Source organism: Canis lupus, chromosome 15 (assembly GCF_048164855.1).
Source record: "Canis lupus baileyi chromosome 15, mCanLup2.hap1, whole genome shotgun sequence".
Lineage (NCBI taxonomy): Eukaryota > Metazoa > Chordata > Mammalia > Carnivora > Canidae > Canis > Canis lupus.
The window spans coordinates 53,594,544-53,610,582 of NC_132852.1; the positions used below are offsets into that span (position 1 = coordinate 53,594,544).

At 41.6% G+C, this 16,039-nt stretch overlaps 1 long non-coding RNA gene across 5 annotated transcripts in view; it reads left to right on the top strand.

Moving 5' to 3' along the window:
* Nucleotides 1-16,039, top strand: part of LOC140605238 (uncharacterized) — a 59,493-nt gene that overhangs the window by 34,911 nt on the left and 8,543 nt on the right. For 2 of the 5 annotated variants that reach the window (XR_012007946.1, XR_012007948.1), the window contains exons 3-4: nt 6,917-6,988; nt 8,973-9,049. The exons of 2 other annotated variants lie outside the window; for them this stretch is intronic. This is a non-coding gene — a long non-coding RNA (uncharacterized lncRNA). The remainder of the gene's footprint in view (nt 1-6,916; nt 6,989-8,972; nt 9,050-16,039) is intronic. One more of the 5 variants, XR_012007947.1, reaches the window with a different exon arrangement.

Consider the following 16,039-nt stretch of genomic DNA (forward strand, 5'->3'; position numbering starts at 1 on the left):
CCAAAGTGTGTGTGTGTGTATCAGCACTGCACTAAGGCCCTGGTGTGTGTGTTTGTGTGTGTATCTCTGTGTGTGTGTTAATTGTCTGTGAGGCTATGGTGAGAAGGCCAACTGGTCCTCAATTATTTCCCTCCCAGAGTTTCCTCCAAGACCCACAGCTCTATTTCTAAATAATGCATGAGGCTGAAACACTTTTTTTTTTTTTACTTCTGCCTATACTTGGCCTTGCACCCACTTCCATCCTTCTCCCCTAAATTAGTTGGTTGTCCTTGATGCTAGTCTCTACCTAGCCAAGGCTCTTCCTCTTTCTTGCCCTTGTGTGAGTGTAAGTGCCTCATTTCAAAGGTGAGCAGTTCTCAATACAAAGACTGTCTTTGAATCAGCCCCAAGATAGTCATCCCAGAATAATGAGACTCTCCCACATTACAAATGGTGATTGTGCTTCCTGTAGAATTATTCAGTTATTTGTCTTAATTTTCTATTTTTCTTTGCATTCAAAGAAAAAGTCTTGATATTCAAATCTTAGTATTCTATTTGGGAAAATCAGTCAAGGATATCATACTGCTAAAGCAATGGAACCTTAACAATGGAATACAAGTTCAGAGAAGTAGGCTCCAGTAAAACCAGTACCACCTATTCACGTAACACCTCGGAAAAGTGGGTTTCTCGTGTTTACAACAATAGATGAACTAATACTAGACCCATCCTAGGACAATCCCATTTGGATTCTTGTCCAGCAGAAAAAAAATATTTGGCCTTATAAGAAAGACAGGGGGAAGCTACTATTGATATTGTTGATATTGAACAGAAGCAGTAGTAGTTGCAACTTTCTCTCTCTCTCTCTCTCTCTCATACACACACACACACACACACACGCACACTTGATGGGAACATTTCAGTTAAAGGAAATCAGCTTAACAGAAACCCAGCAGTGGGTGTAAGGTTAGCATTCTCCATAAATGTTTTGATAATTGTACAGCTGTAATTAAGTTCTGCTTGAGAAAATTGGTTCTCACGGTGCAACCTGAGAAGTTCCTTCATTGCTTATTCAACTCCAAAGCTATGGGTCTCTAAAATTCTACCAGCCACTAATGTAGGTGGTTGTCCTAAAGTCCAAAGTACTACGATACCACTGATAGATGGTATCAGCTACCTGACTTCTGACCAATATGTGGTGGAGATTGGTGATCTCTATATATATTTTTTTAAAAAGGACAATGTTTATATTTACATTCTGAAGACTATCTTCCCATCTAAAGGAGAGCTAATTACACTGTTTTTCTTCATGGGGGTAGTTGTTTCTGAATTTCGAGCATTGTGTGTGCATGCATATGTGTGTGTACCTGTCTCAAATAAAGTAACAATTCCAGTTTGGCCACCCCCTAATTGCAAGGATTGCTAAAAAGATTATTATGCATGTTATTGCAGAGAACTCAGCACCCTATAAAGTCATGTGGTAGGAACTAGGGCATTTCTCAACTTACCACATTAACATTGCAATAAACCAGCTCCTCTCTGTAAACATCAAGTCAGGAGCACTACCTGGAGGGTGGAATTGTAGGGTCTTCTCAAAAAACTTTGTTGTTGTGGGAAGGTAGGAAAATCTCAATCATTTTGTTAATTAATCTTGTTCTTTAACTTTTATCCTTTTATTCCTTTTTTTCTTATTAGAAAAGTAATACATGCTGCATGTAGAATGTTTGTAAAATGCATAAAAGGATAAAGCAGCAGAAATAAAATGAACTGAAATCCCACCTCTTAGTTACAACCCTTGTTAACCTTTAGAAATACTCCCCTCCAGTCTTTATACTTATGCATTTAAAAAGTAGTTATGCCTTGCTTTTTAAAAAAAGATTTTATTTATTTATTTATTTGAGAGAGAGAGAGCAGCAGCCATTAGAAATGACAAATACTCACGATTTGCTTTGACGTGGATGGAACTGGAGGGTATTATGCTGAGTGAAATAAGTCAATCGGAGAAGGACAAACATTAGATGGTCTCATTCATTTGGGGAATATAAAAAATAGTGAAAGGGAATAAAGGGGGAAGGAGCAAAAATGAGAGGGAAATATCAGAAAGGGAGACAGAACATGAGAGACTCCTAACTCTGGGAAACGAACAAGGGGTGGTGGAAAGGGAGGTGGGCAGGGGGTGGGGGTGGGGGTAACTGGGTGGCAGGCACTGGGGGGGGCACTTGGTGGGATGAGCACTGGGTGTTATGCTATATGTTGGCAAATTGAACTCCAATTATAAAAAAAAAAAAAGTATTGATAACCATCATTTGTAATGGCTACCTAGTATGTCATTTATGGAATTTGCCTTAGCAGAACAGACTTCTATCATTAGATGTTGAGTGCCAGTTTTTTACTTGCATAAAAATGCTGCAAGATCATCTTAATTTCAAAATATTTACACATATTTTGGATTACTTCTTTATTCTAAGTTATTAAAGATGGAATTACAGGGTCAAAAATGAGAGCATTTTAAAGCATCCTTAAATATATTGTGAAATTGCTCTTCAGAAAAGTTGTATTAATTTTTATTCTTACTGTCAACAATATGTGAAAGGACCCACTTCAGCACAACTTTATCAGTTGGGGGGTTCATATTTCAATACATTTTTGTTAAATCAGTAGGTAGGTAAAATATCACATATTTGTAATTTTAATTCTGTTATTTGATATCGATGAAGTCGATCATTTTACTGAATGTTTATCATCCAGTGGATGTGCATTGGAACAAGAACCATTCTTGTTCTTTGTGCATTGTCTACTGAGAATTTAGAGAGGTTTTGTTTTACTTATTTGTATGAGCTCATTTAATCCTTAGCCCATAATGTTGCAGTTTTTCTTTCAAATAATTAGCTTGTATTTCAAGCCTACACATATCTTTTTATTTATTTTATTTTACTTATTTATTCATGAGAGACACAGAGAGAGAGAGGCAGAGTCAGAGGCAGAGGGAGAAGCAGGCTCCCTGAGGGAAGCCCAGTGCAGGACTTGATTCCAGGACCCCGTGACCATGCAGGACCTGAGCCAAAGGCAGATGCTCAACCACTGAGCTACCCAGGTGCCCCTACATAAATGATTTTATTTATTTATTTTACATAAATGATTTTAAAGGCAAAACCCACACCCCAAAGTCTGGGATATCTCCATGAACTGAAGGAGAGCAAAAGTAACAATTCATGAAGGTAAAGCTGGCCTCTCTTGGGCACCCACGACTGTCCCCGAGTAGCTGACCAGGAAGGGTGGAGGTGCGTGGGAGGAGCCTTCTGACTGGAAAGATGGACTTTCATAATGATCTTGAGACCTCTTCATGTTCTCCATTCTCTTCTTTTTCTGAGTTTCTAGAAGCAATGTGTAGCAACTGTGGACTCAAGGAATGAGAGCTTGAGACCTTTCCTATGGCTGACAGATAGGGTTGCAGAATGTACACTTCCTCATTTTCAATGGGAACTGAGAGAAATGGAAGAGTTAGGGAACTGGAGGAGAGCTGAGTGGGAGTGCCCATGAGTTTCCCATAGGGAGGTTATGACAAACAAAAATGGGTAGGCACATGTCGAACTGAAGTCCCAAGGTGCGGAAGGTGAACCCTGTGCAGACGTGAAGTCTCAGTGGAAGTTGGGAGGAATGTCAGAATTAGATTAGCATTCATATGGTTTGAAATTCAGTGTGAGAAGGGCAGATATTTGGACTTCATAAAATTTTAATCGACACTGTAGACCTGCTTATTTTTTCTTACTATTGTGGATTATTTAAATATTTGTATTGGTTAGAAATTCGACAAGCATATTTATTTTTTAGTTGAAATTATAATGTATGTCTTCATAATCATTTTCATTTGCAAAAAGCCTAAGTGACTGGTCCAACAGCTAGTAACTAGAGTATATTCTTTAACGTGTCTGAAGACAGACTAATATTATTCCTTTATGTAATTAATTGCCTAAGCAGTATCTCTAGGCTGTCTCTTTGACTTTATGGTGTTGTTTCTTTTATATTATTTTTATTTTTTCTGTTTTGTCTTCTTAATCTTAGTATATAAGAAATATCTACCATATTCAATTAAGTTCAGAGATTTTAATAAAGACTTAAAACGTCACAAAGTATAAAACCATACTTCTCTCAACACATTAGAACACCTCGCCACAAAATTCTTACTGTTCCAATAACTAGGCAATGACTGAGGCACTACTGTCACCTGGTGGCATATCGTCTAATTACAGGAAAAATATCTAAAGGAAAGTCAATTTTTTGAATGAGTGAAAATTTTTTTAAAAGATTTTATTTTTTATTCATGAGAGTCAGAGAGAGAGAGAGAGAGAGAGAGAGAGAAAGAGGCAGAGACACAGGTAGAGGGAGAAGCAGGCTCCATGAAGGGAGCCCAATGTGGGACCCCAGGATCAGGACCTGAGCCGAAGGCACATACTCAACCACTGAGCCACCCAGGCATCCCTGAATGAGTGAAATTAAAAGGTAAACAAATATTGTAGTTTTAAACAAGCCTCTGAAATTTATATTTAATAAATAAGGCAACCATGGGGCATCTGGGTGGCTCAGTTGGTTAAGTGTCCAACTCCTGATTTCGGCTTGATCTTGATCTCAGGGTTGTGAGTTCGATCCCTGTGTTGGGTTCCACACTGGGTGTGGAGCCTACTTAAAAAAAAACAAAAACATATGTCTTTAAATAGATAAAGACATTATAATGTACTAGTAACCAGTTGAACCTAAAGTCATACATCATTGACTGTTAAATTTTTGCATCTGTGCCCTAGGGAAGGAAAAATTCACTTTTTTCATGTGTTCCAGCAGCTTTCATTTATTATTCTTTAAACATTTTTAATTAAACATGTATGTTGATTGTAGAAAAATTAGAAAATTCAAAGAAGCAAGATTATGAAAGTCACTTACAATGGAATCACCTCAGAGTAAACACTTAACTTTTAGCTTCTTCTTCTTCCCCTTCTCCTCCTCCTCCTCCTCCTCCTCCTCCTCCATCTTCTTCTTCTTCTTCTTCTTTTTTGTTACACTAGTACAGGTTGATTTGTGAGGTAACTTTTGGCATATTCTTTTTAAAAATATTTTATTTTTAATTTATTAATGAGAGACAGAGAGAGAGAGAGAGCGCAGCAGAGACACAGGCAGGGGGAGAAGCAGGCTCCATGTAGGGAGCCCAACATGGGACTCGATCCTGGGTCTCCAGGATCAGGCCCTGGGCTGAAGGCAGCGCTAAACCGCTGAGCCACCTGGGCTGCCCCAACTTTTTGCATGTTCTTAAGGTCACTTTTTTCCTACATCTTTTTTTTTTTTTCTTATTTATTCACTCATAGAGACAGAGAGAGAGGCAGAGACACAGGCAGAGGGAGAAGCAGGCATCATACAGAGAGACTGATGTGGGACTCGATCCAGGGTCTCCAGGATCACGCCCTGGGCTGCAGGCAGCGATAAACCGCTGCACCATCGGGGCTACCCTTCTACATCGTTTTTAATGGTGGGATAATAATATTAATAACAGCTAACCCCTACAAATAATTTTTAAGGAGGTTCATACTGGAATACTATGATAGTATGTTCTGTTACTTGATTTTAACGGGCTCCCTGCATGGAGCCTGCTTCTCCTTCTGCCTATGTCTCTGCCTCTCTCTCTGTATCTCTCTGTGTCTCTCATGAATAAATAAATACAATCTTAAAAAAACCCTGTATAATATCCAAGGTATGGACTTAATTTATTTAGTAATTTAGTATTGTTGAACATAAAGATTGTTTCCTATTTTTTCTGTAAAAACTTCAGTGAAAGTTTTTATGCATTTGTATCTACATTTCTATGCTCTAGACATGTGGGATCCTCGAGTCAAAGGATATTCATACTTAATCTCTTGATAAATATTGCAAGGGCCACTTTAGAAAACAAAAGCCCACCTAAACAGTGTCTTTTAATTACCACTGCCAGAACCATACATTCAGAATAAATGTGAACCATGACTAAGACCAATTTGTGGGCCATTTGGATGAATCTTATGGACCATGAGCTGCTCGTAGCTGTGCACTGCTGACCAGCACTGAGCAGTGATAATTGCTCATTGTATATTACCAGTGAACATCTCAGGCTGTGTGTTATCTCATGCAGGCTGGTACATGACTACATACAGTCTTTCAAGAGATCATTGTTAACCTGAGGCCTTATGCCAACTCTGTAAGTGCCCCATAATTACCTGCATGTTTTCTGGTGTGTTTAAGAACACAGCTACTAATTATTGGGCCTCTTGGATCACTACTTATTTTCTACCTTATTTTCTAACCTTTTCTGTTTTCTTGTCTTTCACTCACAACTCATCCAGTAATATCAGTTTTATATCTGCAAGAAAATATTGGAGGTATCAAGACAGGCTTTTTTAAAATATATATATATTTTAAGATTTTATTTATTTATTCATGAGAGACAGACAGACAGACAGAGAGAGGCAGAGACACAGGCAGAGGGAGAAGCAGGCTCCATGGAGGGAGCCCAACGTAGGACTCGATCCTGGGTCTCCAGGATCAGGCCCTGGGTTGAAGGCGGCACTAAACCGCTGAGCCACCCAGGCTGCGCAAGATAGGCTTTTTTTTTTTTTTTTTTTTTTTTTATTTATTTGAGAGAGAGAGCACAAGTGTATGAACGGTTGGAAGGGGAAGAGGGAGAGGGAGAGAGAGAATCTTAAGTAGGCTCCATGCTGAATGGGAAGCCAGACACAGGGCTTGATTCCATGACCCTGAGATCACAACCTGAGCCGGAATCGAGAGTTGGACGCTTAATAAAATTCACACCCAGGCGCCCCTCAAGACAAGCTTAATACAAATGAAGAAATACAATAATTCCTTTTATTATACCACATCCTATCCCCCCTAAAAATATCTACTCTATAATTTGGTTTTTCAGCAATGGATATGTTATCTTGTGGGAGAGGAGTGTGTGCAAGGGAAAGGAAGCAGAAATCTATCCCAATGTAAGGTAGGTCCAATGTAAGATTGTTTCTAGGCCAATGGAAATGTTTTTGAATAATCACTGTAAATTAGCTACCAAGGATATAAGAAAGGTTTTTAAAGGACACAAAGTTATAATGTGAAAAATCTTCAAGTGGTGGAGTAAGATTTACTATTATCTGACTAAAACAATGGAAGAAAAGATCAAAAGGTAGTTTTCATGTAATATTTATTGAGCCTCTGTTTCAAGTTCTGGGCTAGGTGCTAGAGAACATAGATGAATAAAATATGTTCTTTTTTTTTAATTTTATTATTTATGATAGTCATACAGAGAGAGAGAGAGAGAGAGAGAGAGAGGCAGAGACACAGGCAGAGGGAGAAGCAGGCTCCATGCACCGGGAGCCCGACGTGGGATTCCATCCAGGGTCTCCAGGATCGCGCCCCGGGCCAAAGGCAGGCGCCAAACCGCTGCGCCACCCAGGGATCCCAAAATATGTTCTTTTTCCTGAGTAACTCACATTCTTATAGGGGACACAGACTGAGAGCATATACTTATAATATGGCATGCAGACTCTATAATATTGGTATATATTGGGTGTAATAGATGTAATGTGTCAAGGGAGCACAGAAGGGACGCCTGAGTGGCTCAGCGGTTGAGCGTCTGCCTTTGGTTCAGGGTGTGATACAGGGTCTGGGGATCAAGTCCCATATCAGTCTCCCTGGGAGGAACCTTCTTCTCCCTCTGTGTCTCTGCCTCTCTCTGTGTATCTCATGAATAAATAAATAAAATCTTTTTAAAGGGAGAGTGGAGCACGAATGATTAGTTTTTGTCTTTTTATTTATTTATTTATTTATTTAAGTAGGCTCCACACCCAGCATGGAGCCCAACACAGGGCTTGACCTCAAGACCCTGAGATCAAGACCAGAGCAGAGGGGCATCTGGGTGGCTCAATTGATTATGCATCTGCCTTTGGCTCAGGTCATGATCCCAGGGTTCTGGGGATCAAGCCCATGTTGTAGGGGGGGTGTCCTTTCTCAGTGGGGAGTCTGTTCCTCCCTCTCCCTCTGCTCTCTCTCTCACTCACTCACTCTTTTTCTCACATAAATAAATAAAATCTTAAAAAAAAAAAAAAAAAAAAGGCCTGAGCAGAAGCCAAGAGTCAGATGCTTCACCAACTGAGCCACCCAGGTGCTCTGGGGAGTAACTGGTTTTGACTCAGGGTATCAGGAGGGTTTCAGTGAGGATGCAATCTTTGGTCTGGGCCTTGAAGAATGAGTAGGAGTTGGCCAGGTTGATGAGCTACGACGGAAGGGATTTCCAGGCAGAGAGAATGGACTGCATGAGTAAGGGCAGGAAGAGACTATGTTTGGGTCCCCAGTACACCTGTGACCTCTAAAAAAACTGCAGGTTGACACATATCTAAACCAGCGCCTCTCTTCAGGTGCGTGCAAGCCACCTGGGGATCTTGTTAACATGCAGATCCTGACTCCAAAGGTTTGGGGAAGGCCTGAAGTTGTGCATGGCTAATGAGCTCCCAGGGGCGCCTGGCTGCAATCTTTGGGTAAAGAGGCTCCAACACCCTGAACTATGGTCTGCTTCAGCTGAGCCTCCTAGTTGGTGCAACCTAAGAGCAAGATGGTCAGCACTCATTTGCCTTCTACCGGGAACAGTTAATAAAAAGTATTTAGAAGCCTCTTTTGAGACTTTGGCATTTCAGAAACAGATTCCTCTTGTACCTGAACCAGCCTGGGGTGTATGAGGGTGACTCATCCTGTTGAGGTGACAGAGGGGCAGCACTGCAGGAAGGGGAGGGGAGAGGTTCTGGCTGCCCGTGGATCTAGGGAGGCAGCAGGGCAATGGTGACCTCCTTGGTCTGAGGGGCTTTGGTGGGGGATAAAAAAGAAAGCAGGACGTAGAGGATTTGCACAAGTTTTCAACTGATTGGTGCTCCTGAAGAATAACAGCAATTAGAAACACATAACTCAAAATTGCCAGTTTGATGCTTTCTCAGGTGCCTCATTTTTAGTAAGAACATAGCTGCAACGTCAGCATGCTGTACGAGGAATTCGTGACACTACTTTCTAAAAGGTAACTTTTGGGGGAATCATTGGAGTAATACTTGTTCTTTGCAAAACATTTGACAATAAACCAGGTTTTGGGGTGGTCTTAGTTGAGTAGATGATCTGGCCTAATTTTCTTTACTCCTATTTTCTGTACATCGCCCAGTCACCCCGCCCTCCTCAGGGAGCTGGTGCCTGAGTGGTTTTGTGATGTGGCAAACAGAATCCTGGAGAGCCCACACAAGACAGACTGTGATCTGCAAAGGAGATCACTGAGCTTTTCTTCACTTTCATCTTCCCTACTATTTTTGCTGGTTATGAATGCAATAGGAGACTTCATAGGACTAATAAAAGAGGGGGAAAAATCAAGTGATTATTTTTCACAGGAAGAATAATTCTGGTTATGCCTTCCTTTCTGTGATGAAGTTTACAACCTGCACAGATGGTCTGGAACAGCCCACATGCCTGGAATTGAGCATCCAGGGATTGGGATAGCCTCTGTTACCTTGAACATGCCTTCACAAAAACCACTGTGGAGATAAGGTCATTCTAGATCATACTAGAAGGATGAGCAACTATTAATGCTAAGGACTTGCTAGGAATAAAATCAGACAGACATGTGTGCTCGTTGGAGAGAATGATAAAAGCAGAAGCTGAAGGAGGCCAGTGATGAGGAAATTACAGTTTGAGGTTGATTCAAGACATCGTGATTCATTTACAAGCACGAGGTCATTTGGATGCCTCCACCCTGTGGCTCATACATATCTTGGAACCACAGTTTCTCTCTTTAAGTTTTCAGGAGTTCCTTTTTTTTTTTTTTAATTTTTATTTATTTATGATAGTCACACACAGAGAGAGAGAGAGAGGCGGAGACATAGGCAGAGAGAGAAGCAGGCTCCATGCACCAGGAGCTCGATATGGGATTCGATCCCAGGTCTCCAGGATCGCGTCCTGGGCCAAAGGCAGGCGCTAAACTGCTGCGCCACCCAGGGATCCCAAGTTTTCAGGAGTTCCATCGGGAATCCCAAAGCAAAGATTCTCATGCTTTCAATTGTATTTTAATCACCTGGAAGGGCTTGTTGGAAATGCAGATGCCTAGGCTGCATCCCAGCCTGCTGATTCAGGAGCTCTGGTGGTGATCCTGCTGCAGGTGCGCTGAGCCATCCTCTGAGCCTTAAGGAATCACACGGATTGACTGGGATAGGTCTTGTGCCACTGGGAAGGACAGACATGCTTTTACTCCTACTGGTCTCCCACCAAAAGCTGAGTGAAGGGCAAAGAAAGATAGAATGCCCAAAGAAAGCAGTGAATAGGCAAATCCCAATTTTTATATTTTATGTGTATTTCTAAAAGGTCATGTACACATCAGATTTATGTGAGTTAATTTTTACTTTCACTTTACTGAATCCTAACATTTTATATCCACATTTGATATTCCTATGGAAGTGACTGTGCCACCCTAACTGTATTTTACAGCTCCAAATAGCCTTTCCACCATGAATTTAACTACCTGTGAATGAAATAAGTGCAATAAGCACTGGTAGTTACCTGCTTTCATAGGCTCCTGCTCCTTGGAGCCCCCTCATCACACTGGTGGCTGCTGCCCGTCCTTCTCTGTCAGGGGGTCACCTTGCTGCTGTTTTCCTGCATCCTGTGTGGGATTTGCACTCTGAGGCCTTGCCTCTATCTGTGCTCTGCCCACCAGCCACCTTGGTGCTCCCTGGCTGACTTAGTTAAGTGGCTAGAGTCCCAGAAGGACCTAGCCCTTCCTACTCCTTCAGGATTTGCCACCTGTCAGACCAGTTGCCCCAGTCAGCAGGTCACCAGGCTGGTTCCATCCTGTTTTAAGCCAGTGATTCTATTTTATTTTATTTTTAAAAAGATTTTTTAATTTTACTTGAGAGAGAGCACATGCATGCACAAGTGGCAGGGAGGGACAGAGGAAGAAGGAGAGAGGGAGATTCCCCTGCTGAACAGGGAGCCTGACATGGGGCTCGATCCCAAGACCCAGAGATCATGACCTGAACTGAAGGTAGATGCTTAGCCAGCTGAGCCACCCAGGTACCTCTAAGCCAGTGATTCTTAACTTCGGCTGCATAAAGAGCTACCCGAGGACCTTTTCAAAAATACCAATACTTGGGGTGCCTGGGTGGCTCAGTCTGTTAAGCATCGACTCTTGATCTCAGCACAGGTCTTGATTTCAGGGTTCTGGGTTCAGACTTCGAGTTGGGCTCCATGCTGGGCATGGAGCCTACTTAAAAACAAGAATAAAAACAATGCTTAAGTAACTTCTCTCCCTGCCCCAACTCGGGTTGGTCTGGAGCAGAACCCAGCAAGAGTTCTAACCTCCCCCAGTGGATTCTAATGCATGGCCACAGCTGGGAAGCACAGCTGTAAACTTCAGTTCACCTATTGAATGGGGAAGACAATACTCAGTTCACAGAGCTGTTGTAAGAATTAAGTGGTATAACTTACAGACTTACACACAGTTCCTAGCAAATGGGAAAACACTGGGGAAATGGCATTGTCATAATCATCTTCAGACTCCGAAAGATCACTGCTACACTGCCAGGTCATAAAAGGACACTGGGAACTTTAGGGTTCATTAGGTTATGGCTCTGAAGTGGCAAGGCCGTGCTCATTATAGCTCTTGTCAACCAGAGTTCTACAGTTTGTGGGTCTTTGCACATGCAATTTGCTGTAACCCTCTCTGCTTGTGAGGATCCCACCTGTACCAGTGTGGTGATTGGTGGTACAGGCTTTGAAGTCAAGTGACTCCGATTTAAACTTCAGTCTTGGGATCCCTGGGTGGCGCAGCGGTTTGGCGCCTGCCTTTGGCCCAGGGTGTGATCCCGGAGACCCGGGATCGAATCCCACGTCGGGCTCCCGGTGCATGGAGCCTGCTTGTGTCTCTGCCTCTCTCTCTCTCTGTAACTATCATAAATTAAAAAAAAAAAAACAAACAACTTCAGTCTTACACTTTAGACCTGCATTATCCTGGGCAGAAGACCTAAGCCTCAGTTTTCTCAACTGTAAAATGGGATACTTACCATACAGAAGTTACATGAGGCCTACAAAGTGCAATGCTGGGCATGTGTTAGTGCTCCAAAAATGCTGACATTACTTGCATTCATTGTTTTCACTGCTTGTGAGGTCATTCTTGGTGATTCCATTGCATTGATCTCTACAACTTTATTAAACATTTATATTTAATTTTTTAAAAAATATTATTTATTTATTCATGAGAGACACAGAGAGAGAAAGAGAGAGGCAGAGACACAGGCAGAGAAGTCTATGAAGCAGGCTCCACGAAGGGAGCCCGACGTGGGACTCGATCCCGGGTCTCCAGGATCACTCCCTAGGCCAAAGGTGGCGTTAAACCGCTAAGCCACTCGGGCTGCCCTTATATTTAATTTGTTTGGTGTTTAATGCACTGGTCTGTTCTCATACTAGATATACTCAGACTTTTAGATTTGGCCTGTGTCCTAAGACTTTCAGTTTGTTGAGAATGTTCTTTTTATGCTACATGCCATAGGTCGGTTAGTTTTGTGGCTCTTTTAGGAAGATATTTTGGACTAACCACCAATTTAGATGGTCAATAAGGAGCTCCTGTAATAGACATAGAAAACTCTCCATCAATGAATCTATCCTGTCTCAGAAAACACATGTAGGGCAGCCCGGGTGGCTCAGTGGTTTAGCGCCGCCTTCAGCCCAGGGCGTGATCCTGGAGACCTGGGATTCAGTCCTACGTCAGGCTCCCTGCACGGAGCCTGCTTCTCCCTCTGCCTCTCTCTCTGTCTCTCATGAATAAATAAATAAAATCTTTTAAAAAAAGAAAAAGAAAACGCATGTAAGTAGAATGAGAAAGGTCTTAGGATCTACATTGGTTTAGTTCTGTTGTCTACTTTAACGTGAACTTATAATATTACCAGACCTCCATTTAAGTTAAAAAACTGCATCTGGATAGTTTCTGTGGCCAGTCTTCCCCCCAGTTTCACGATCCTCCTCTCTTGTTGTCTTGCTGTCACTTAAAAAACATTTCAGTTCTGGGCAGCCCCGGTGGCTCAGAGGTTTAGCGCCACCTTTAGCCTGGGTGTGATCCTGGAGACCCGGGATCAAGTCCCACATTGGGCTCCCTGCATGGAGCCTGCTTCTCCCTCTGCCTGTGTCTCTGCCTCTCTCTCTCACTGTGTGCCTATCATAAATAAATAAAAATTAAAAACAAAACAAAACAAAAAACATTTCAGTTCTAAGTTCAGCATAAATGTTTTACTGGTTTTCTAGTTCTTAATACCTTGGGCTTTACTGTTTATTTCCTTTTTACTAAGTCTTCTTATGTTTTACTGTTTGTTTTATTGATTCCATCTTTTTTTTTTTAAGAAATGCTTTCTTTTGAACTTATAAATGAGTAGTTAAGAAAAAGGACTATGAAGATGGAGTTGGCAGTTTAAAAGACATTTCCCTCGATCTATTTCCTTTGAAGTTTGTTCCTGCCTCTAAATCTCTAAAATTAGGCACTTAGAAGCTTTGGGGGAAATGTGTGAAGAAAAAAGGAAAGGGTGAAGAGGGTGGAATGTTCAATTCTCAACTTATCCTTTTTCAGAAGGTGCTTTACAAGTAAAAGCATTATGTTTATATGCTTATATGTATTTGTATACACACACACACACACATATATATGATGCTTTTTTTTAAAGACTTTAAAAAATTTATTCATTCATGAGAGACACAGGCAGAGAGAGAAGCAGGTTCCCTGCAGGGAGCCCGATGTGGGACTCAATCCCAGGACTCTAGGATTACGCCATGGGCTGAAGTCAGGTGCTCAACCACTGAGCCACCCAGGCTTCCCTATATGATGCTTTTTAAAAAGTTAGTTTCTGGAACTCATGATTATGTAAATAATAAAATGCCTCTCCCATATACTGCTTTCTGAACCTGTCGTGTTGCTTGTAGATGCAGAGAATTTTATATTTTTTGCATGTATTTGTCAACAGTACCTCAGAAGAATCTACTGGGAAGACATGCTAACTCTTACTTGGTTGCTCTTTTACTATTCCCATGATACTTTTCACAAATCTTAATATTTCGTGAATCTAGTGAAGCATTACTATGATTTTACAGAGACAGAAGGAGATGCAGTGAAGGTTATGTAGCTGAAGGTCACAAGGCCAGTGAGGAGAACTACATCTCAACCTGTGACCTTGGAATTGCAAACCCAGTCTGTTTTACCAGGGCTACATTGAAATCAAGGGCAAAATCCTTCATGCACACCAAACAGCAAACATTCGAGGGAAAACACAAATAGTTTTGGTCTTGACCAGAAAAATCCAGTTAAACATCTGGCTAGCCTACACCTGCAGTGAAAGGTGTATTTTTTCTGATTGCACTCAGTCCTCATCTTAAAGGTCAGTGTCCTGAAACATGTTACTTTTATGGCATCAAGACTTACCTCCTGGGATCCCTGGGTGGCGCAGTGGTTTAGCGCCTGCCTTTGGCCCAGGGCGTGATCCTGGAGACCCGGGATTGAGTCCCATGTTGGGCTCCTGGTGCATGGAGCCTGCCTCTCTCTCTCTCTCTCTCTGTCTGTGACTATCATAAATAAATAAAAATTAAAAAAAAAAAAAAGACTTACCTCCTCTTTCTGATCCTCTGTGTTCCATCTGGTCCACCACGTTCAGTACAGGCTATTTTAAGTGAGGTAGCATTTGCTGTGTCAGATGGGTTTCAGGGCACACTTTATATACAAATAAATTTTAGTTATAGTTTCTGATTTTCAGCAGTGGCGTACTAATCTACTGTGAAGTTGTCTACAGACTTCCCTATCGATCAGTGCTAAGGTTCCCTGTGCATTCAGGGGCCGGCAGCAAACTAACACACAGATTCTTTGCTTGTTTTCTGACTCAGGTCATCTATTGGTGTCTGATTCAGTTTCCCTTTAAAATATTCTTCCAATTCTTCCAAGCTCCTTCCATTCAAGCCTTCTCCACAAGTTGGAGATGGTATAACTCAAAACATCCACTGGGTTGTTCTACACTGTGCTCAGGCCGAGAGCCTTTCTCAGCAGGACGTCCTGGGTTAATCTTCCACCCACCTGGCTCAGCTGCACTGGCCAAGAATAACAAAGTGTGCACTTTTGTGAGCAAATCCCTGGGATCTTGCCAATGCCTTAAAACACACAACTGTCCTTCACACAATCTTAGGACAAGTCTACTTGTCTGTGTCCTCTAGAACTAGCATGTGGCAGGCACATGGAAAGTGCTCAGGAAAAAGTTCTCAGTGACCGGATGGATCCTCGGTCCCCTGCTGAAGTTATGTCGGTCAGACACAAAGTACCCAATTTTAAGTAGTTTTTAAGACAATAATATGGGCCCTAGCCATACCATCTGCAGCATGTATCTTTAAAAATAATAATTTATCAAAACATATATAATGGGACTCTTACTAATTCAGGAATTATTGGCAGGGCAATTATTGCCTGTACTTCTAATGTTACAGGAAGAGAAAATCATAGCTTCAGTAGCTGTTTGTCCTCTTGCCTGTGCACTTTGCTCTTTTCCTGAGAGGCAGAAACAGGGTTAAAAAGTACTTTAGCAGGACAACGTGCATGTGGTTAACACTACTGTACTATTTGCTTAAAAGTGCTTAAGATGGTAAATTATACAACAAAAAAGTTTTTTTTTTTTGAAGTTCAATTTGCCAACATATACTATAACACCTAGTGCTCATCCCATCACAGAAAAGTACTTTAAAATAAAAAATGTACTAGACGGGGCTAGATCTTTGGAACTTGAAACAAACAACAACAACAAAAAATCAGAGAAGCCCTCACAACCTCATTGGAAACTGTTAGAATACAGTTAATTGAGGAGCTATATTTGTGTATACAAAAGTCTCTCTCAAAGGAGTAACACCTCACACACTGGCCAAGTTGGTTAAGTCCAGGCTTTTTCACAGAACTTGCAAAGCCCTGAGGGGCCCTGGGTGGCTTAGTCAGTTAGCATCTTTTTTTTTTTTTTTT